Source organism: Mus musculus, chromosome 1 (genome assembly GCF_000001635.26).
Source record: "Mus musculus strain C57BL/6J chromosome 1, GRCm38.p6 C57BL/6J".
Classification (NCBI taxonomy): Eukaryota; Metazoa; Chordata; class Mammalia; order Rodentia; family Muridae; genus Mus; species Mus musculus.
In genome coordinates this window covers 28377050-28400220 of record NC_000067.6, presented here as the reverse complement: position 1 = coordinate 28400220, position 23171 = coordinate 28377050, and positions in this window count along the sequence as shown.

Sequence of the window (23171 nt, the reverse complement as noted above, 5' to 3'; positions counted from 1 at the left end):
GAGTTCTGTAGGCTTCTTGTATGTTCATAGGTATCTCTTTCTTTATATTTGGGAAGTTTTCTTCAATAATTTTGTTGAAGATGTTTGCTGGTCCTTTGAGTTGAAAATCTTCATTCTCATCCACTCCTATTATCCGTAGGTTTGGTCTTCTCATTGTGTCCTGGATTTCCTGGATATTTTGAGTTAGGATCTTTTTGCATTTTCCATTTTCTTTGATTGTTGTGCCGATGTTCTCTATGGAATCTTCTGCACCTGAGATTCTCTCTTCCATCTCTTGTATTCTGTTGCTGATGCTCAAATCTATGGTTCCAGATTTCTTTCCTAGGGTTTCTATCTCCAGTGTTGCCTCACTTTGAGTTTTCTTTATTGTTTCTACTTCCCTTTTTAGGTCTAGTATGGTTTTGTTCATTTCCATCACCTGTTTGTATGTTTTTTCCTCTTTTTCTGTAAGGACTTCTACCTGTTTGATTGTGTTTTCCTGTTTTTCTTTAAGGACTTGTAACTGTTTAGCAGTGTTCTCCTTTATTTCTTTAAGTGATTTATTAAAGTCCTTCTTGATGTCCTCTACCATCATCATGAGATATGCTTTTAAATCTAGGTCTAGGTTTTCAGGTGTGTTGGGGTGCCCTGGACTGGGCGAAGTGGGAGTGCTGGGTTCTGATGATGGTGAGTGGTCTTGGTTCCTATTAGTAGGATTCCTACGTTTACCTTTCGCCATCTGGTAATCTCTGGAGTTAGTAGTTATAGTTGACTCTGTTTAGAGATTGTTCTTCTGGTGATTCTGTTACCGTCTCTCAGCAGACCTGGGAGACAGATTCTCTCCTCTGAGTTTCAGTGCTCAGAGCACTCTCTGCTGGCAAGCTCTCTTTCAGGGAAGGCGCGCAGATATCTTGTTTTTGGACCTCCTCCTGGTCAAAGAAGAAGGCCCAAAACAAGGCCTCTCTCAGAAGCTGTGTTGCTTTGGCAGTTCCCAGAAGCTGTCAGCTTCTGTGGTGCAGACTCTCACCTGTGCAGACTAAATTCCTAAGTTCCAGGGAGTCCTGGAACCAAGATGGCGACCGCTGCTCCTGAGGCTGAGGCCGCCTCCCGAGCCAGGCAGACACCTGTCCTCTGGTCTGGATGGTGGCCGGCTGTCTGCAGCCCGCAAAGGGTACTGCCTCAGCGGCTCTGTGCTTCTGCCCGTCCCAGAAGCTGTCCGGTTCTCTGGCGCACCCTCTAACCTGTTCAGACTAATTTCCTAGGTCCCGCGGAGTCCCGGAACCCAGATGGTGACCGCTGCTGCTGAGGCTGAGGCCGCCTCAGTAGTGAAGTTTTAATGTTGATTCTTAAAGTGATAAATTGTTTTGAAATTGAGTTTTGCTTTCCCAGGGTTGTAGTTGCAATTCAATATTACTAGAAACTTAGTAGTTCAAAACTTCAGTCCTCATTACAGGAGAGCCATAATGCTTACATTAGAAAATTTTTTCTTATGTTCGAGTTAATGCAAGTTCAGAGCAGGCTCAGGGAAGCTGGCTCGAAATCTCCTTTGTTTCACAAACCGTGACTGAAGAACTTCCCGTGATCTCACTTCTCCCTGCCTTCAGGGAAGATTCCTTAAGATTCAGAGGCAATATCTTTTAATACTTAGTTTTTTAGTTATACTAGAAAATTGTGGTCCAGAAAAATCTAAGGAAAAATTGATTTGCTTCAAAATTTTATTTTCAAAGGCTTCCAAGAGATGTTAATTGGCTAAGACCTCACCTTAAACTCACCACAAGAGAACTTAAGCCTCTGTCGGGTGCTATTAAGTGAGACACAAGTTAATTGGCAAAGAACACAAATTAACTTGCAGAAATTAAAGAAAGCTTTTATAGTTGTTATCAATTATAATCAATGGTAATTAAATCTTAGCTGCCTATTTTAGTTATTGGTTATTAAATGTGCCCACAACAATTCTTTGGCAAGAGAAAACATTATTGTAAAGTCATTTTCTCATCCTCCCAGCCGAACATTGGCCCACATGGAGCCAGCTAGCTGCTGGCTGCTGGGGGCAGGGTAGCTTGAGACACACAGCTTTCCCAGAGCTATAGTGGTTTGAGAGGCCGTCAGAAAGCGGGCGGCTTTACAGCGAACTCAGGAGAGGGCCGTGTTTGCCTTTGCCCCATGAGCCTCCACCTGTCCCGACCAGGGTAGCCATATTTTTCCCCACTAAGACTCGGGGTGCTCTGCCATTCTCGCTTGGGTTTTCTGGCCTACAACAAATTGGGCTGCCTTCAGCCTTTTCTGCCTGAGAGAAAGGCTGAGGGTGAGCAAGGCCGAGGTGGTTTTCACCTCAAGACACAGTTTCAACATCCTATTAGAACCACTGTGGTGCTAATAAAGAATTGTAAAATATATTCGTGTATTTTAGAAAACCTATAACAAAAATTGTGTCTTAAAAACCTGACTAAGTGTCTGTTCCGTGTTCAAAACAGCAATTAAATTGGTTATTAGATAATATTAATAATTGACCTGTTGCATATCATCATTTTAAAAAATAAGATAAGTTAAAAAATTGTTTTTATGCATGCTTTTGAATCTTCTATAAATTTACAGATGCATACATCCCAAATATTGTGTTTGAAAACAACCCCTCTATGGGAAATAAGTTCATGTGAATTAGATTACATGCTTATTCTTTGAGTTTCCCCTTGTTTCAGCACAGATAATTAAGTTGTGTGCTGTAGATGGTGTTTTAGAATGCTGAACAATCAAACCTTAATTTGTATATTAATAGTCAATGTTATATCTCAGAACTCACAATTGCTTAAGATTGTTCGTCCTTCAGATGCTATTAATTCTTAAATTTGCAATTGCTTATGCATATACAACTCATAGAAAAAAATGCTGTCCTTTTAAGAAGGCTGATTTTAGACATTTAATTAATGTCTGGATTGCCTGGACATCTTAAAGCAATGCCATTCTGGATTTATATTTCAGGCAGTCTATAGGCCATACATATAAGATAGATTGGATATATAACCTCGTTCTTTGTATGTTCAAAGCAGTTCTCGTTTAAGATAATATTTTAACAATTTTAGAAATTGTGCATGTCAATTTCTGCTATTAGCATCCTCAGTTACTACTTGTTTCCACATAATAGTGTTAATTCTTGAGGACTTATATGTAATAAATTGTTGCAAATAAATACTCTTATTTCTAGTTAATAAATAAATAAATTATGTACATGTGATTATTAATAACCTTTCAAGCTTTCTAGTTACAACAGCTCCTTAAGAGAAACAATTGAAAGTGCTATTGGTCACTGCCCATGTTACATTAATACTGACTATAACAGTCAAGTATTTGATATATTTTGTCAACAAATTGTTAATTCTCAAGGACAACGTATTGTAGTGCTTTAAAACTTTAACTTCTTAAAAGATAAAGGAGGGGGAAAATATATCCCCATGCATATTATTTAGTGCATTCCCATGCACACTATTTAAATCATACTTTTATTTTAGAATTTTGAAATTTGGATGTCAAAGAATTTAATAAATTCTTTAGAGTATCTTAAGAGGATCTACTTATTGGCATATGGTTTGATCCTAAACAGCTACCTTATTAGGGAAGGGGGGACATAGGTTCTCTCCACAGAACGCTGCAGAAGCATGATGGTAAATTCGTGTGACAAGCTGGCAGGTGAGTTGTCTCCGTGTCCTGACTGAAGTGACAAGGAAGCTAAATTGGGTACATGTTTTCAACCCATCCTTGCTTGCCATTTTTCCAGTTTGGACTAGTGAAGCTGTCTTCCTTCAAGACTTTTAACTTTATGGCAAAAAGAACATCAGAGACTGTGTATTCTGACTTAGTAAGATTAGTCATTTAATAGAGTCATAATGATTTTTCTCTTTTCTTCAATGTGACCAGTTATTCTAACTCAATCTTGGACTCATCTAATATTAAGTCCAATATTAGAGATTCCTATTGTAGATAGCTAAAATTCTTAATTACCTAGCAAAGTTAATTCAGAGCACAGCCTCCACTCCCAGAGAAGCTGTGGTCTTCCTGCAATTCTTAAAGCCAGCCCCCCCAACAAGGAGGTCAGAGACTGAGATTGAGCCTTGCTAATTTGCAACTGAATAAAGTACCTGGACTTCCCCAAAATAAGCTTTTGTACTGTTACCTTTCACTGTCTGGATTTTGTTTTTCAAGCAGGTCAATCAACACCCTTTAGCCTGACTGCAGCAGGCATGCATCTTGCCCCCAAGAGAATGCAGGTAGCAGCTACTAATTTTCATTCTAAAAGCATTCCAGCACATATTGTGGCTTTTGGTCTGATTTGGGATTAAGGTTTGCTATGAAGGCTAGAAAGGCAGAAATTTCAGATATTAGAAGAATATGGTTTTTATTCTAATAAGACAGGCTTAGTCTCTTAGCTGGTCTCCAGGTTTCCACCCTTGCTGCAAATGCAAGGTCACCTTGGTTCCTCAGGCTGTGGAGATATTAGGGATGAGGAGGGTGACCTCCAGCTCCTAATATAGCCTAAGAGCCAAAAATTGTGGTGTTACAAGTAGCATAATTCTTGTAGAGGCCTTGCTGAATCTGAGGTTCACAATTCTCCTTTAGGAGCTGCACAGTACTCAGAACTGTACATGCTGGTTCATGATAATACGAATCCAGTATGGGCACCAGTGTGTGTACGAGGCTAAGAACTGCAGGGGAAGGTCCAACTTGACCATTTCTGAGTTCCCTGAGAGAGACCACCTGGTTTGGATGGAGGTTGGTATCTAGTTCCAGTTACAACCAAACGAATGTTTCTAAGGCTCGGCCTCCCCTCCCCAAAAGATACGAAGAGCCATGATTGTGGGCCGTGACAGCACCCACAGGAGGAATCGGGTCAATGCTCTCCCAGACATGGTTAATGCCCGCTCATCCAATGATGAGAAGATCATTTGATCACCTCAGTTAAGTGTGGCCTTATTAAATTTAATTGAAAGGGTGGAGAGGTTGGAGATCATACCATGAGAAGGCAAGCCCTTCACAGCCTCCAACCCTAACAAGCCAAATGGCCTTGTACTAAGGAGCCAGTCATCACCCCCTCCTTCCTGTTCCCTGCCTTTTAAAATTGAATCCTGATACAGTTAAGTCTTTGCCAGAGTTCCAATGTCTTAGAAAGACCTTGAAGCTGACAACTTGGGATTCAGTAGGAATTCAGCAAGGAAGTTACCTATTCAGTAACTAATTAGCATTACAAAAGACAGAGCCAACAGCTCAGGGCTAGTCTGCAAAATATTTACCAGGACAGAAAGGACAGTCTTAACCAAATAAGGGTTTACCATGAGAAAAGTTAGGGAATCCCACTGAGAAAGGTTTCTTCATTAGAGCTTAAGAATTCAGGCAGAGCTATAGAGCATAAATAAATTTTATGCCTCAGCTCAGCCTTTCTTTTTTATATTAATAACAGGGAGGAGATGTAACCTCCCCCTCCCCCCACAGCCAGAAATCAGGCTGAACAGGCTTGCCTGTTATCACTAGGAGATCACTGGGGGCAGAGCCTACCACCCTATCATTCTGCCACTCCCACTGCTGCTACTTGTCGCCTAGCTGTTCCAGAGTATACACATGGTCACCTGCAGCTGGACTCTGAAGATGATTTGGTGGGAATGGGCCCCTCCCCCTTCTTTATAAAACTGTGTTTCCGAATATTAAAATAGAGCTTTGATCAGAATCTTGTCTTAGCTCCATCCTTTCTCTTGCCGCTTAGATTTTCTCTTTTCTTCCAGATTCCAAGATGCCTTCCAGGCTCGAACCCAGACATGTGAGGGCTGGCTGGCCTCAACAGAAATATACACTATTTTAGATTACCTAAAGAATTCATAAAACATGCCAACTATCTGTTATAACTTAGCATTAGACAAGTGTACTTGCCTTCAAGTTTAATAAGCAACACTTGCATTGTATTGGTTGGTTTTATGTGTCAACTTGAGACAAGCTGAAGTTATCACAAAGAGCTTCCCTTGAGGAAATGCCTCCATGAGATCCAGCTGTTAGGCATTTTCTTAATTAGTGATCAAGGGTGGAAGACCCCAACACATTGTGGATGGTGCCAGCTTTGGTCTGGTAGACCTGGGTTCTATAATAAGGCAAGCTGAGCAAGCCAAGAGAAGCAATCTTGTAAGCAGCACCCCTCTCTGGCTTCTGTATCAGGTATTTCCAGGTTCCTGAAATATGTGAGTTCCAGTTCTGACTTCATTTGGAAATGAACTTCCTTTGTGGAAATGTGAGCTGAATGAAACCATTTCCTCTCCAGCTTGCTTCATGGTTATGATGTTTTGTGCATCAATAGATACCCTGACTAAGACATGCTTTATCTTACAAAAATTAGCTCATAACTTATCATTACAAGATAATGGCATGTAGAGTATCTAAACTGTCATCACTGAAGATGTTCTGTATCACATTAAAATGTCTAACATACCCTCAATGGCAATATTATAATTACCTACTTGGAAATTTAAGTCATGCCAATGCAAGGTTCAAGAATAGCCTATGTACAAACTGAGTTCAAAATCAGTTTGGGAAATAATTGAAAACCTATCTTAAATACTAAAGTAACACAAAACAAAGCCAACAAACAAAAAATCAGTAAGACAAGGAAAAGTATGGTTGGATGTACTGTATAAAAGAAAAATTTATTTTAAATAAAAAAGATAATTTAAAAATGAGATTTTGCTACTCTGAAACCAATGGAAAGGAGGTTTGTTAGTCCTCTCCTCTCAAGAGGAGAAAATTATCTGCCTGTGGTAGTACATACACTTGTGTGGGGAGTTGAAATGAAACTGTGTCTGTCACATGTATGGAATTAGAAGTTGTGAGGTGCAGCAGAGGGCTAGGAAGTCATGTGGGAATCATAAAAGAAAAAGGAAGCAGTGCAGAGTGGAAAGTGTAAAATTGTATTCCAAAAGTCAATTGCAGGAAACAACAAGGAGACTGGAAAGTAACAAGTAGAAAATACATGATATCATAGTATGCATACCACCTGTTAATGATGAGTCATAACAGAGAAATGAAGATGGAAAAAATGCATGTCACTCAAAACATGAACACTTTCTTAATGTTTTTTAAAGCAACATATTCACCACCTCAACATTGGTGCACACATACACAAACACATATACACACAAAGAGCATAAACTAAAATTGTGATAATCATAAATACAAAATGAGTAAACAGTCAAACTAAAGAGCAGAGATCTAAAATAAGACTAAAATAACTCAAAACCTATTGATACAAAACAAAATACATTAAAACAAAAAATAAAAAGATGGCCCATAAGCAGCATGAGGAAAAAGTAGACAAAATGGCCATATCTCTGTGAGACCCTGTATCCAAGGCAAATTGTAACATCTGGAATGACAATGACTCATGGTAATAATGTCAACATATTAATATACATATGGTTGTTATAAAATACAAAGGGGAAACAATATGCTTGCAAAATTTAGGATCCCTCTTAAAAATATAATGAGTAACAACAGAAGGTACAGAAAAATCATGGTACTCATGAAGACTAATAATACACCACTGAATGATTATTGGGCCATTGATAAATTCAAGAATGAAAAAAACACTAGAACTAAATGAAAATAAAACACAGTGTGTTAAGACATCTGGAACACAATAGAAACTAACATTTTTACTTCTTTGTCCTTTTCTTTTATTTAAAAATTTTTATTTAGATATTTTCTTCATTTACATTTCAAATGTTATCCCAAAAGTCCCCTATACCCTCCCCCTACCCTGCTCCCCTACCCACACACTCCCACTTCTTGGCCCTGGCATTCTCCTGTACTGGTGAATATAAAGACTAGGCCACCTTCTGTTACATATACAACTAGAGACAGAGCTCTGGGGGCACTGGTTAGTTCATATTGTTGTTCCACTTACAGGGCTGCAGACCCCTTCAGCTCCTTGGGTGCTTTTTCTAGCTCCTCCATTGGGGGCAGTGTGTTCCATTCTATAGATGATTGTGAGCATCCACTTCTGTATTTGGCAGGCAAGGCATAGCCTCACAAGAGACAGCTATATCAGAGTCCTTTCAGTATAATCTTGCTGGCATATGCAATAGTGTCTTCATTTGATGGCTGACTATGGGATGTTTTTTTTTTTTTTTTTTTTTTTTTGCAAATGGGTTTCAGTGGATTGAGTAATGTAATCCAGATGTAGAAAGATAAATGTTGAAGTTCTCTTTTATATGTGGACTCTGTTTGAATCTCTAGATTTTTTTTCTTTAATCCTGAGTCCCTGTAGAAAATGGAAGAACAGAAAGAGGTCCTTGAATATGGAGAGATGAGCCAACAAAATGGAGAGCAGAGTAAGTCATAGTTGGTATAAAAGCATAAATAATGAATTCCAGGAGTGAAAATTTTCAGGTTTGGATCAGCAAATGAAGGTGTAGGGGTGTCAATTGTACAAGGGCTATATGAACATATTATATAGAATTTCTATAATTCTCTAAATCAATTAAAGTACAAGTTCAAAATGACTTAGGGGAGTATCTTGTGATTGACTACTGTTTTTCAGAAACAGGGGTTCACTAAGCAAACATACCATTGCCATGGGTGAGATAACTCCTTATAAGGTTTTGACAATAGAGGTTTCAGAGACACCCCCAAACATCAAAACACACTCATGGGATTCCTCTTAGTTTTTGTCTAATGTAATTTCACATGAAGCTATTGCTCAAAACACTAAATGTCTTGAGCACAAAATATAGAGAAACCAAGCTACAATTGAGCTCCTTCCCTGTTAATTAGCTTTCACAAGGCCCAAGGGTGCTGTACAAGATGCTGGGAGAGGAAAGACATCATTTTAACAGCTGTGAATGCTATGAACTAGAATACAAGTCTACCAGGTAAGATCTGCCTACTGCACAATACTAGTAGTCCAATTGGTATGGGGATAACTGGCTGTGCTGATTATATCTGAGGCCTCATTCTATGGTAAAGAATCATACTTGGTACAGTAAACCCATTCACCCATGGAAGATGGCTCAGTGGCTAAGAACAGTTTACTGCCCTTACAGAGCAACTATGTTTGGTTCCCAGAACCCACATGGTGCCTTATTGCCATACATAACTCCAGTTAGGGGTAATCTAATTTCCTGGCTCTACATGTATCAGGCATGAAAGTGATGAACAGAAATACACACAGGCAAAATACCCATATGCATGAGAATATATATATATATATATGTATGTATGTATATCCATGGTTGAAGTCATAAGCTCTGGGTAACAGCTGTGTGCCCCCACTCCAAAAGTTCTTTTGAATTTCATCCCTTACACAAGTATCAAAATTAAGCACCCCATTCTAAAATTTTTGAAGTAGAAATCACATATGATAGAGAGAGGGGCATTTGTCTTTTTCTGTGCTTACAGTACTTCTCTCAGTATAATACTTTCATTTTCATCCATTTAGATGCTGGCGAGGATGTGGAGAAAGAGGAACACTCCTTCATTGTTGGTGGGATTGCAAGCTTGTACAACCACTCTGGAAATCAGTCTGGCGGTTTCTCAGAAAATTGGACATAGTACTACCGGAGAACCCCGCAATACCTCTCCTGGGCATATATCCAGAAGATCCCCCAACCGGTAAGAAAGACACATGATCCACTATGTTCATAGCAGCCTTATTTATAATAGCCAGAAGCTGGAAAGAACACAGATGCCCCTCAACAGAGGAATGGATACAAAAAATGTGGTACATTTACACAATGGAGTACTACTCAGCTATTAAAAAGAATGAATTTATGAAATTCCTAGGTAAATGGATGGACATGGAGGGCATCATCCTGAGTGAGGTAGCACAATCACAAAAGAACTCACATGATATGTACTCAGTGATAAGTGGATATTAGCCCAGAAACTTAGTATACCCAAGATATAAAAGACAATTTGTAAAACACATGAAACTGAAGATGAACGAAGACCAAAGTGTGGACACTTTGCCCCTTCTTAGAATTGGAAACAATCACCCATGGAAGGAGTTACAGAGACAAAGTTTGGAGCTGAGACAAAAGGATGGACCATCTAGAGACTGCCATATCCAGGGATCCATCCCATAATTAGCCTTCAAACGATAACACCATTGCATACACTAGCAAGTGTTTGCTGAAAGGACCCTGATATAGCTGTCTCTTGTGAGACTAGGCAGGGGCCTAGCAAACACATAAGTGGATGCTCACAGTCAGCTATTGGATGGATCATAGGGCCCCCCAATGGAGGACCTAGAGAAAGTAACCAAGGAGCTAAAGAGATCTGCAACCCTGTAGGTGCAACAACATTATGAACTAACCAGTACCCCGGAGATCTTGACTCTAGCTGCATATGTATCAAAAGATGGCCTAGTCGGCCATCACTGGAAAGAGAGGTCCATTGGACATGCAAACTTTATATGTCCCAGTACAGGGGAATGCCAGGGCCAAAGAATGGGAATGGGTGGGTAGGGAAGTGGGGGGGTATGGGGGACTTTTGGGATAGCAATGGAAATGTAATTGAGGAAAATATGTAATAATAATAATAATAAAAATAATAAATATTTTTTTAAAAATATGTAAATTTCATAATTTATTTTTTCTTAATAGCTGAATAAATTCCCAGAGTGTGTTATGACACATTTTATATTTTATATCTGGTGCCATAAACTCAGTCAAAACACCATGGTCAAGAAGGTCTTAGGCCTCAGTGACAAATTTACTGCTATTTTATATCTACTTTGATGTTGCTATTAAGTAATTGCTAGATACTGTGTTTGGACTCAGACAAATGTTCCTTTTAACTCTACTTAGATAAACTTCTCATTGCTGTGGCTCAAGATTGCTTGACTTGTAGCATGACTGACTGCTCAAGAGGCTGAAAATAAGCAACTGCTGAGTTCTCAGTCCTAAATAGAAATTTTATAGTAGTAGGAAAGGCTCAGGTAACAATTTTCAGTATAGTGAAGAATGCATGTGAGAGCATAAAGATAAAGAGCTGATAAATGCTCTTTCCTACACATGAAAAATCCCTTAGAATCACAATCTTCTACCAAATGTAGCTGTGTACATTGAGCATGCTCAAGACAAGGATTGGTAGGAATCAATGACAGAACAGGGAGACGTTCATCAGGCTTCAACATACTCATGTGGCCTGCATTCTCAACAAAGCATTAGAGGAACTAAGGAAGTTTGGGATGTAGTCTTCTCCAAGCAAGAACACATTAATTGGTTATCATATCAAACTGGCTATCAAATGCCAAATGTCCAGCCATGTAAATATGTGTTTGTATGTAACATCATTCTAGAGTAAATTATATTTGAAAATATATGTATATAAATATGCACCTATGCATGTAAGCACAATCAGTGATAATGAGGCCATAATTTGAGAGGCCATGGAGAGCTATAATGGCTATAATTGTGAGGAAATGAAGAAATGTATAGAATAAATTTAAACTACAAGACAAAAGACATTCAACTTTTTGTTGATGGTGGTTTTTCCAGACTGGGTTTCTCTGTGTAGTTCCGGCTGTCCTGGAACTCACGCTGTAGACCAGGCTGGACTGGAACTCAGAAATTCATCTGCCTCTACCTCCCAAGTGCTAGGATTAAAGGCATGTGCCACCACTGCCAGGCTGACATTCAACTTTTAAAATTGAAATTTTGTAATATTTTTGCTGAATCATGAGGCATTATTAATTTAAGGTAAATACTAAGACAGTCTTTCTTTTAAAACATTACAAAATTAACTTTATCTATACAAATACAGATGTGGGGCCATGGGTATATGGGAAGAGGGGGAGGGAGAGAGCCTGCCTCAGGCCAGAGTTCTGGTGCTCTGGGGAGGCTGAAGCAGGAGGACTGCTGGAGGCTTTCCAAGTGGCCTGGGGGCAGGGAGTAGATCTGTCTGTGTGAAGCCATTGACCCAACAAGGCATGGATGGAAAAGGGGCAGCCCCCGTGCTCCAGATTCTCAGTCTCTGGCATCCCACACTGGATACAACAGAGGAGCTGAGAACAAAATAAGGACCCCTTCGCAGCACTAGGCCCTGGAGATAAGGAGACAGAGAGGGGGCGCTAGGTGGTTCTATGCAGGCAAGTGACTTTAGTCCGGGCCCTGACGAACAGTGACAGTCTATGATTTTAGAGCTTTATTGTAGGAAGGCGGGGAGAAATAGAGATGATAAAAAGAAAGAGACTGACCATGGCAAAGAGGAGAGACAGGGGGAGGGGAAGAGAGAAAGAGAGTTAAAGAGTAAGAAAGGTGAAGGCTTAGAGAGATAGAGGTAAAAGCTTAGAGAGAAATTAAGGAAAGTAAAAGCTTGAGAGAGCGAGGATGGAGCCAGGTGTGGTGGCACACACCTTTAATCCCAGCGCACTCGGGAGGCAGAGGCAGGCAGATTTCTGAGTTCAAGGCCAGCCTGGTAAGAGAGCAAGAATGGGCCAAACAGCCCCTCTAAAAGTGGGCTTGTTATCTTGCTGTTGCTATGTAACTGAGGAGGTGTCTAGCCAGAAGACCAGAAGCTTAGGACATTGTCTATGTGACTAACAGCCACATACCTCTCCTGTGGGGGCTGTGGGGGTAGTAACTTGGACAGGACCAAGAGTCCAGGAGACATGATTGAATGCCTACTGTCTCATTTAGGTGGAAATTTCCAACACCGGGGTTCACCGGGGTTCAAGACCTCAGCTTGACTGGAAACCAGGCTGTCTGTGCATAGCCCATTGACCCACATAAAGAGAGAGAATACAATAAAAAATTTAGAGAAGTAGGATGTATTTTCAGCATTATTAGTTTCTAGTGGATACATAGATGTTTGTGGGGTTTTATTCTTTAAGTTACTGTTGCTGGGTTTTCTAGAACATCTAATTCCTCTGGACTAATGAATAATTCATTTTCTACAAACAATAACACATGCAATATACATTTCCTAATACTTTTAGAACATTAACTAGGAAATAATATAGATAGAATAAATTTGTAACTCAAAACAGATAGTACTTTTATTTGCAAAGAATGTCTTAAATTCTTGACTTTGTGGAGTTCATTATGCTCTAGGGGTCAGCCCTCTTCCACAGGATTCCCCCAGCACCACATAATGTTTGGCTGTGGATCTCTGTATTTGCTCCAATCACTTGCTTGATGAAGCCTCTCTGATGGTCATTATGCTAGGCTTTGGTCATTAAGTAGAGTGGGGTATCATTCAGTATCATTTCATTGACATTTTTGGTTTTTTTGTTTTTGTTTTTTTTTTTTTTGTTTTGTTTAGTTTTGTTTTGTTTTTGTTTTTTGTTTGGTTTTTTTCTTTGGTCTTGTTTGATGCTATCCTAGGTGTATGCTCTATCTGTCCTCTGGTTCCTGACTTGCCAGGCAGTGTCAAGTGTGGGCTCCCTCTCATGGCATTGGTAACAATAGTTAAGCCACTCCCACAAGTTCTTTGTCTATTGTATGACCGCAGCACATCTTGCAAACAGGAAAATTTGTAGGTTGAAGGTTTTGTGGTTGGGTTAGAGCCCCAATCCCTCCACTGAATGTCTAGCCTGATTGAAGAAATTGGCTGATGCAGCATCTGTATATGCATACTAGCATAGATACTCTATGTAAGTATATTAGCAGACTTAGCAGATTCCCGGAAGTTTTCATTGCATTAGGTTTTTAGCTCACCTTGAAATACTACCCATTTTCAGTTCTCTCTCTCACTCCTTACTCCTCACATTCTCTGATACACTGAGTTCCCATCCCCATCTTCCCCAAGCCAACTCCTGAACTCTATTACATTTCTCCCTCCCAGGGAAATTCATTAATCCCCCACACTTCTCTTTTATACTTAGCCTCTCTGAGTTCGTGGATTGCTGCAATTGTAGCACGGTTAACTTTTACTTTACCTCTAATATCCATTTAAAAGTGAGTACACACCAGGATTCTATTTATGAATCTGGGTTACGTCACTCAGGATGATTTTTTTCTAGTCTTATTCATTTTCCTGGAAATGGCATGAAACATTTTTTACAGGTGAGTAATATGCCATTGTGTAAAAGTACCCCATTGTCTTTTCCCATTATTCAGTTGATAGACACCTAGGAGTTTCTACTTTTTAGATACAACGAATAAAGCTGCTAATAACATAGGTGAGAATGTGACCTTTTGGTAAGCAGGAGTGTTTTTTGTATATATGCCCAGAAGTGGTATAGCTGGGTCTTATAGTGATACATTACCAATTTCCTTGGACACTGTCATAATGATTTCCAAAGTGGCTGTACAAATTTGCACTAACTCCAGCAATGGAGGAGTCTTCCTCTTACTCCATAGAATTGTGCTTTTGAACTATCTTGATAGGTGTAAGATGGTATCTCAGAGTTGTTTTGTTTGAGTTTCCCTCATAACTAAGATGGATGAGCATTTCTTTCAGTTTTTTCTTGGCCATTTGAGAATCCTCTATTGAGAATTCTTTTTAGATCTGTATCTCATTTTTAAAATTGGGGTATTTGATTTGTTGATATCTAGTTTTTTGAGTTCTTTATGTATTTTGTGTATTAGTCTTCGATCTCTTGTATTATGTTGGTGCTTCTTTTGTCTGTAGTTCTTGTTTGCGTCCATAGATTTCCATCTCTGGGACTCCCTCAGTTTGTGTTTCCTTTATTGCTCCGATTTCCATTTTCAGATCTTGAACAGTTTTATTCATTTCATTTTGTTTTTTGCCCACACCACTTGGCTTTCTTTGCTTTCTTTAGGGGGCTTATTTTGTCCAGTTGTTTGTGTTTTACTGGATTTCTTTAGGGAATTGTTAATTTCTTATTTAAAGACCTCTATTGTTGAAAGAAATATTAAAAAATGACCAGCAGGCTTCCCATGCTACTGCTGGCCACTCTCTCTCCTGGTAGCATGGCCGGCCATGTACTGGTGGACAATGGCCCTCAGAACTCCAAAATCTCTCCATTACCTTGCTAGGTTTTCACAAGCATATCATCACCACCACCACACCAACTCCATATTTCAATAATGTGGGGAGCCGCCCTCACATTCGCCATTACAAGATGGAGCTGACATCCTGTGTTCTAAGTAGTAAACAAATAATCTGCGCATGTGCCAGGGTAGTTCTTCACTCCATGTGCTCTGCCTTCCCCGTGACGACAACTCGGCCTATAGGCTGCAGCCAATCAGGGAGCAACATGTCCTAGGCAGAGGATAATTCTCCTTAAAAGGGACGGGGTTTTGCCATTCTCGCTCTTGCTCCTGAAGAAGTAAGTAATAAAGCTTTTGCTGCAGAAGATTCCGGTTGTCCTGAGCATGTTCTTTCCAGTGGGAACAAAAGCTCGGGCAATACAATAACCCCACAGCCTTGGTGATGCACATAAGGCAAACACATGCTTTACATCTGTACCTTTCTCTCTGGAACCCAGCCAAGTCCCCGCAAGAAAAACACCACACAAACTTAGCTCAGAAACAATGGTAACCAATCCCTTGGTGTCACAACTAAAACCTAATCTTGTAAGCTTTATACCATCTGATTCCTATGGTGGCAAATCCTGGTAGATCCACCATGATTCTGGAAAACTCTAGCAGGTAAGTCTTGCTCTTAAAGTATCCCCATTCCGAAAGATTCTAACACTCTGCTCCTTCTTCTCTTCCCAGTCCAACCTGGAAGTACCACCTACTTGCCTAGTTATTGACTCCTTTATTCACTAGAGGATTAGTTCATAAGAAGTCACCTAAGTATGTGACTCAGTCCTTGTCCACAACCCTTCCCAGGAGAATGGAATTAGAATCAAAATATAAACAACACCAGGATCATCCACAACATTCTCTCATCGCGGTTTTTTTGTTTTTGTTTTTGTTTTTTACTGAAAATATTTTTTAATTAGATATTTTCTTCATTTATGTTTCCAATGCTATCCCAAAAGTCGCCCATGCCCTCCGCCCCTACTCCCCTCTACCCCCAACTCCCACTTCTTGGACCTGGAATTTCCCTGTACTGAGGCATATTAAGTTTGCAATACCAAAGGACCACTCTTTCCACTGATGGCCAACTAGGCCATCTTCTGATACATATGCAGCTAGAGACACGAGCTCTGGGGGGTATTGATTAGTTCATATTGTTGTTCCACCTATAGGATTGCAGATCCCTTTAGCTCCTTGGGTACTTTCTCTAGCTCCTCCATTGGGGGCTCTGTGATCCATGCAATAGTTGACGTCCACTTCTGTATTTGCTAGGCCCAAGACTAGCCTCACAAGTGAAAGCTATATCAGGGTCCTTTCAGCAAAATCTTGCTAGTGTATGCAATGGTGTCAAGGTTAGGAAGCTGATTATGGGATGGATCCCCAGGTATGGCAGTCACTAGATGATCCATCCTTTCTTCTCAGCTCCAAACTTTGTCTCTGTAGCTCTTTCCATGGGTGTTTTAGTCCCAATTCTAAGAAGGGGTAAAGTGTCCACAATTTGGTCTTCGTTCTTCTTGAGTTTCATGAGTTTTGCAAATTGGATCTTATATCTTGGGTATTCTAAATTTCTGGGCTAATATCCACTTATCACTGAGTACATATCATGTGAGTTCTTTTGTGATTGGGTTATCTCACTCAGGATGATGCCCTCCACGTCCATCCACTTGCCTAAGAATTTCATAAATTCATTCTTTTTAATAGCTGAGTAGTACTCTATTGTGTAAATGTATCACATTTTCTGTATCCATTCCTCTGTTGAGGAACATCTGGGTTCTTTCCAGCTTCTGGCAATTATAAATAAGGCTGCTATGAACATAGTGGAGCATGTGTCCTTCTTAACAGTTGGAACATCCTCTGGATATATGCTCAGGAAAGGTATTGCTGGATCGTTAGGTAGTACTATGTCCAATTTTCTGAGAAACCGCCAGACTGATTTCTAGAGTGGTTGTGCAAGCTTGCAATCCCACCAACAATGGAGGAGTGTTCCTCTTTCTCCACATCCATGCCAGCATCTGCTGTCACCTGAATTTTTGGTCTTAGCCATTCTGTGTGGTGTGAGTTGTAATCTCAGGAGAGAGCTAGTCTTCCAGGTCTGCTGATAGAGGCTAACAGACTCTCATTATGTTCTTATACTGGTTGTGTTCTTACATTACTTCCTTCTGTAGACCTTATAAAAACTGCCAGCAGGTCTGACTAATTTAAGGTGGGTCTTCTTACTTCAAATGATCTCATTAATTAAAAATTCCTCACTAGCAGGTACAGAGGCTTTTGTTTTTAGTTAATTCAAGTTGACAACCAAAAATAGACATCATAAAGTAGAGTATAGTCTAGCCACTTAAATTTTTTCTTAACAAGCAATAACTAGTAACATCTTCCAGGGATTATTTTTAAGAAAATGTATGTGTCATCACTTCTTGGTCTTTTGGCTAAAACCAAGTGAAGAAAATGTGTGTGTGTGTGTGTGTGTGTGTGTGTGTGTGTGTGTGTGTGTGTGCAGGGAAAAGCCTTGAAGATATGGGCACAGGGGAAAAATTCCTGAATAGAACAGCAATGGCTTGTGCTGTAAAATTGAGAATCGACAAATGGGACCTCATAAAATTGCAAAGCTTCTGTAAGTCAAAAGACACCGTCAATAAGACAAAAAGGCCACCAACAGATTGGGAAAGGATCTTTACCTATCCTAAATCAGATAGGGGACTAATATCCAATATATAAAAAAGAACTCTAGAAGGTGGACTCCAGAAAATCAAATAACCCCATTAAAAAATGGGGCTCAGAGCTAAACAAAGAATTCTTACCTGAGGAATATCAAATGGCTGAGAAGCACCTGAAAAAAACGTTCAGCATCCTTAATCATCAGGGAAATGCAAATCAAAGCAACCCTGAGATTCCACCTCACACCAGTCAGAATGGCCAAGATCAAAAACTCAGGTAACAGCAGATACTGGCGAGGATGTGGAGAAAGAGGAACACTCCTCCATTGTTGGTGGGATTGCAAGCTTGCACAACAACTCTGGAAATCAGTCTGGTGGTTTCTCAGAAAATTGGACATAGTACTACCGAATGATCCACCAATACCTCTCCTGGGCATATATCCAGAAGATGTTCCAACTGTTAAGAAGGACACATGCTCCACTATGTTCATAGCAGCCTTATTTATAATTGCCAGAACCTGGAAAGAACCCAGATGTTCCTCAACAGAGGAATGGATACAGAAAATGTGATACATTTACACAATGGAGTACTACTCAGCTACTAAAAAGAATGAATTTATGAAATTCCTAGCCAAATGGATGGACCTGGAGGGCATCATCCTGAGTGAGGTAACCCAATCACAAAGGAACTCTCACAATATATACTCACTGATAAGTGGATATTAACCCAGAAACTTAGGATACCCAAGATATAAGATATAATTTGCTAAAAACATTAAACGAAGACCAAAGTGTGGACACTTTGCTTCTTCTTAGATTTGGGAACAAAACACCCATGAAAGGAGTTACAGAGACAAAGTTTGGAGCTGAGAAGAAAGGATGGACCATCTAGAGACTGCCATACCTGGGGATCCAGTCCATAATCAACCTCCAAACACTGACAGAATTGCATACACTAGCAAGATTTTTCTGAAAGGACCCAGATATAGCTGTCTCTTGTGAGGCTATGCCGGGGCCTAGCAAACACAGAAGTGGATGCTCACAGTCCTCTATTGGATGGATCATAGGGTCCCCAGTAGAGGAGCTAGAGAAAGTACCCAAGGAGCTAAAGGGGTCTGCAATCCTATAGGTGGAACAACAATATGAACTAACCAGTACCCCCCAGAGCTCGTGTTTCTAGCTGCATATGTATCAGAAGATGGCCTAGTTGGCCATCTTTGGAAAGAGAGGCCCATAGGTCTTGCAAACTTTATATGCCTCTGTTCACGGAAATGCCAGGTCCAAGAAGTGGGAGTGTGTGTGTGGGGGGGGGCGTAGTGGGGGGGTATGGAGGACTTTTGGGATCGCATTGGAAATGTAAACAAAAATACCTAATTAAAAAAATAAAAAGAAATAGTTCTAGGAAACCCAAACGAATCTTTCTCAGAAGTATTTCTAAAAAAATTAAATGATATATAAAGTAAATAAAGAGAATACTTTATTCCAAAAAAAGAGAAAAAAATATTATTTGTAGACCTTAGCAAATGTGACAAAATTGCTATTGCTACTTAATAATGAACATTGTAATCTTTGTAAAACATTGATATTTTCAAGGATTTTATTTCTCCTCATTATTTCTTCTTATATTAGCACATGAGCATTGTAATAAGAATTAGAAAGCATGATATTCAATTTTCTCATGATGCTTATATGTTTCTCTAGGAGGCTGGGAAGCAAAGTGTTAGCAGCAGACATTCATACTGTCTTTAATTACTGAGAAAGTCACCATATATTTCATAAAATTGAGAAATTGTAGGCTTTTGAGAAAATGCATTGCTTTTAATGGTGCCAAAATATGTCTGAGTCAACCAGGCTCCTGATAACTCTTAATTTGCTCAGCAATCACTTCTCACTGGTTTCCATGGAACCAGCTAATAGCAATGGTCACTCTCTGAGTGTTCTCCAGAGTGAAGCTCCAAATATCTTCCTTTTTGACATGTTCCTGTGGTCTCCCTTCTCTCTAATCTACTTCTGTTGACCTTTGGTATCAATTTTTGATGTGATAAAATGAAGTCCTTATAATATTTATTATTATTGTCACTTTTGTAATGAGCATATTTTTTATAGTAGCTAATACTCATTATGACACAAAATTTAACTAATTCTTTATACTACCTTCTTCAGTAGGATCCTCAACTTAAGCATTCAAAGAACATGTTCTCGCCAGTATGTATAATATTTATAGGTCTTTATCACCTTATATAATTTTCATGTTCATCACAATAGGTGTATATAATTGGTTTTAAAAATCAGATTTATTAAAGATGTACCTTTTTTATGCTTATGAATGTACATCTCCTTTAACTAGATTCCTTTATTATTATATATGTATAAACATATGCTTAAACTGAAATACAAACTTCAGCTTATTTCAATTGACCATGGAAAATTAAAAAAAAACCTAACAATTAAAGTAAATAAAGTTGTATTTTGTACATTCAGCAAGGCAAAAGCAAACGCAAATAAACTGTAAAATGAGTTCTCATAGCTTCAAGTACAGGGTGAGCCAATAAACCTATAGTTTTATGAAAACTTAAACATTCTAGAGCACAAAATATTTGCTTATCACATTGTTAAAAGAAGAATACATTCAGAACGGTCTGTTTAATGAAGTAAGATGTTCAAATATTTTGTGAATATGAATCACATTGGAAATAAACAAAGCTATGAACCTGCATGTGATTTAGCTGTATAACATTTTATCATACAACATCCATTTTGTTCATATTTTGATGGTGATTCTTAGAGGTGCTCAGACCCTACCTCCAAAACATGAAGGTGATTAGCCAGAGATATCTATCTTGATAGATAATTTATTCTCTAATAATATCAGCTTGAACCTATGGTTGTTTTTCTACGTGATGAAGAGCTCAGGTGTGAAAAACGCTAGGCATTTCTTTCTCTTATGAAACTGGCTTGATTATTCACAATTCATGGGATTTTTATGGACTCTTTGAAGATGGAAATACCCCACTTGGCCAGGGCACATTTGTTTTCACAGAGCATGAACACTACAGTGATTAAAACTGCTGTGTGACTCAGATACATTTGCTTTTGTTGTATCCTCCATGAAATTGTTTCTCTAGCTAAACCATGACATCTTTTCAAGTGGATTTGTAAGAAGTGATAGGAAAAGTACAGTTTCCCAACCATGAGTTGTTTGCTGGTTTAATAGAGCAAATCAGAGCATATGATGAAACAAATTATACTTAAAAGCTAGCAGGAACTTCATTCTTTCAAAATAAAGGTCTCTTTCCTCAGCAATTTCAAAATGAATAGGGGTATACAAGAAAATCAAGAGGAAAAACAAGGGTAAGTCTGCTAGGTGTGTCACATTTTATAAATGTAAAGGAAGAAAAGGCTTAAAAATTCTAGTGTGACAGGTAATAACAGGGAACACCACTCTGACCATGCTTGGATGCTGCCATATTAAAAGCACTTGCGAGGGACAACTATGCAAATTCCATTTAATTCATTTGCAGACAGAAACCTGCAGATATTTGGAAACCCTGAAGAAAACTGTAGAAGGTTACTTTTGCTCAGATGACCTTAAAATTGAAACATGGGTTTGTAATCCTTTCCTGGCAGACAGAGACAGCAAATCAATGATCCAGACCTTGCCAAAAGTGACCTCATTGACTTCAGGACAAAGATATGATGCTTCATGAATTTCACTCAAGTACTCAGAACATTCTGTTGTTCCTTGATTCAGGTTTACCCTCAATTATCAGATGACAAAGATTCAAGTTTTGCTTTCTATAGTTTTTACAATATATTTTAAATTTTTTATTTATTCTATTTATTGAGAGTTTTAACACTTGTTTGTCATAAAAATGGAATTATATAATTGGTTAGGATAAGATGTAATCTTGGAATTACAAAAATTCATTCAATAATTTGATAGCATCCTATTCAAGACAATCAAACACAATTCACATGAAGTATATTAATAGAAATAAACTTGACTTTTTGACTTATGCTCACAATTTTCTCCTTTATAAAACATAGAAAATAATTAATGAACTACTTTAACATCTTAAAAATCTCTCCTGAATATTCCTTCTGAGACTCAACCTGAAATGTAATTTCAAAATACTGCAATTTCTTGATTATTTCTCAAGGACAAACTGGCCATTTCAATGAAAATCATTTTCAGGCGAATAGTAGTAAACAATTGTTTTTAGACATACACTTTCTTTATAGGTTGTATTATTATTATGCTGTAGTGAAAATATATATGTACATGACATGAAAATAGAGGTTAACTAAGAAATAAGTATAATTGAGGTTTTGTTGGCTTCTAAAGGCTCTGTTGTGTTGCAGTCTACAGACAGACATGGATTGGATCTGAGATCAGAACATACGTTCAAGAAAGGCAACAAAGGATAAAAGAAAATAAGCTATCCTGGTTATCAGTTTAGACATAAGTATGTAAATAGAGATGAAAAAGGCATTATATACGAGGTTAAATGCATGTTAATAGATGCTGTGGTTTAGGCCCACCAGGGTTAATGCTGTTGAAAGTGAAAGAAACTTTCAAGATATGAGGCTTTGACCTTAACCTTCTTAAGAAATCTCTTTGTAAAAATATTTTTGCTGTGTACTTTTGAGATTGTATTTTATTTACAACCTGTATTCCTTTCCTTACTCAAAACCTTTCTATATTCTCCTCCCAGGTCTAATTTTTATTCATGTACTCTTTTTCATCAACTATGACTACACACACACACTCACAGACACACACACACAGACACACACACAGACACACACACACACACATACACACACACACACACACACACACAAACACACATACACACACACATGCGTGCATGCACATGTGTGTGTGTGTGTGTGTGCATATTGTATATACATGTATATTCCTAAGTTAACATACATAGTCCCTAAAATATTATATGTATATATATTTTCAGAGCATATCACTTTGTACTAGACAACACAGTTAGCATTCTCTTTCCTGGGGAGGACCACCTCTGCCAGTTACAGTTTTATTCAGTTGTCTATAAGTCTTTAGATGGATTTGAGGCCTCAAGGCCTTTTTAATTCCAGTTTAGTGTGTCTATAGATGTTGTCCTTATTCAGCTCATGTTTGGGTTATCGTGTTGGTGAGACTTTATGGGTATAGCTTTTAATAACCGAAACAATCACACATTGAAACCCCTGAAACTTTTGAATTTTACAATATCTCCACCGGCTCTTTAGAAATGTTACCTAAAGCATATGAGGTGAAGGTATGTCCATTTGAGGTGAGTTCCACATATGTGTATTTTGATTGCTTGTAATTTTATGTAATGGTCTTCATCTTTTACAAAGTGAAGTTTCCTTGATGAGGGATAAAGACTGCATTTATGTGTCGGTAGAAAGATAAACGTTTAGTTTCTTGTTCGGTATTACACTGGTTTAGTATATTAGTAGCTGTAGAGTCTTGTCCAATAACCATGATTTCACTACAACTGAGACATTAGGTCAGTTTTCAGCTCTAGGCATGTCATCACTCTTACTGAGTTGGTGTTAA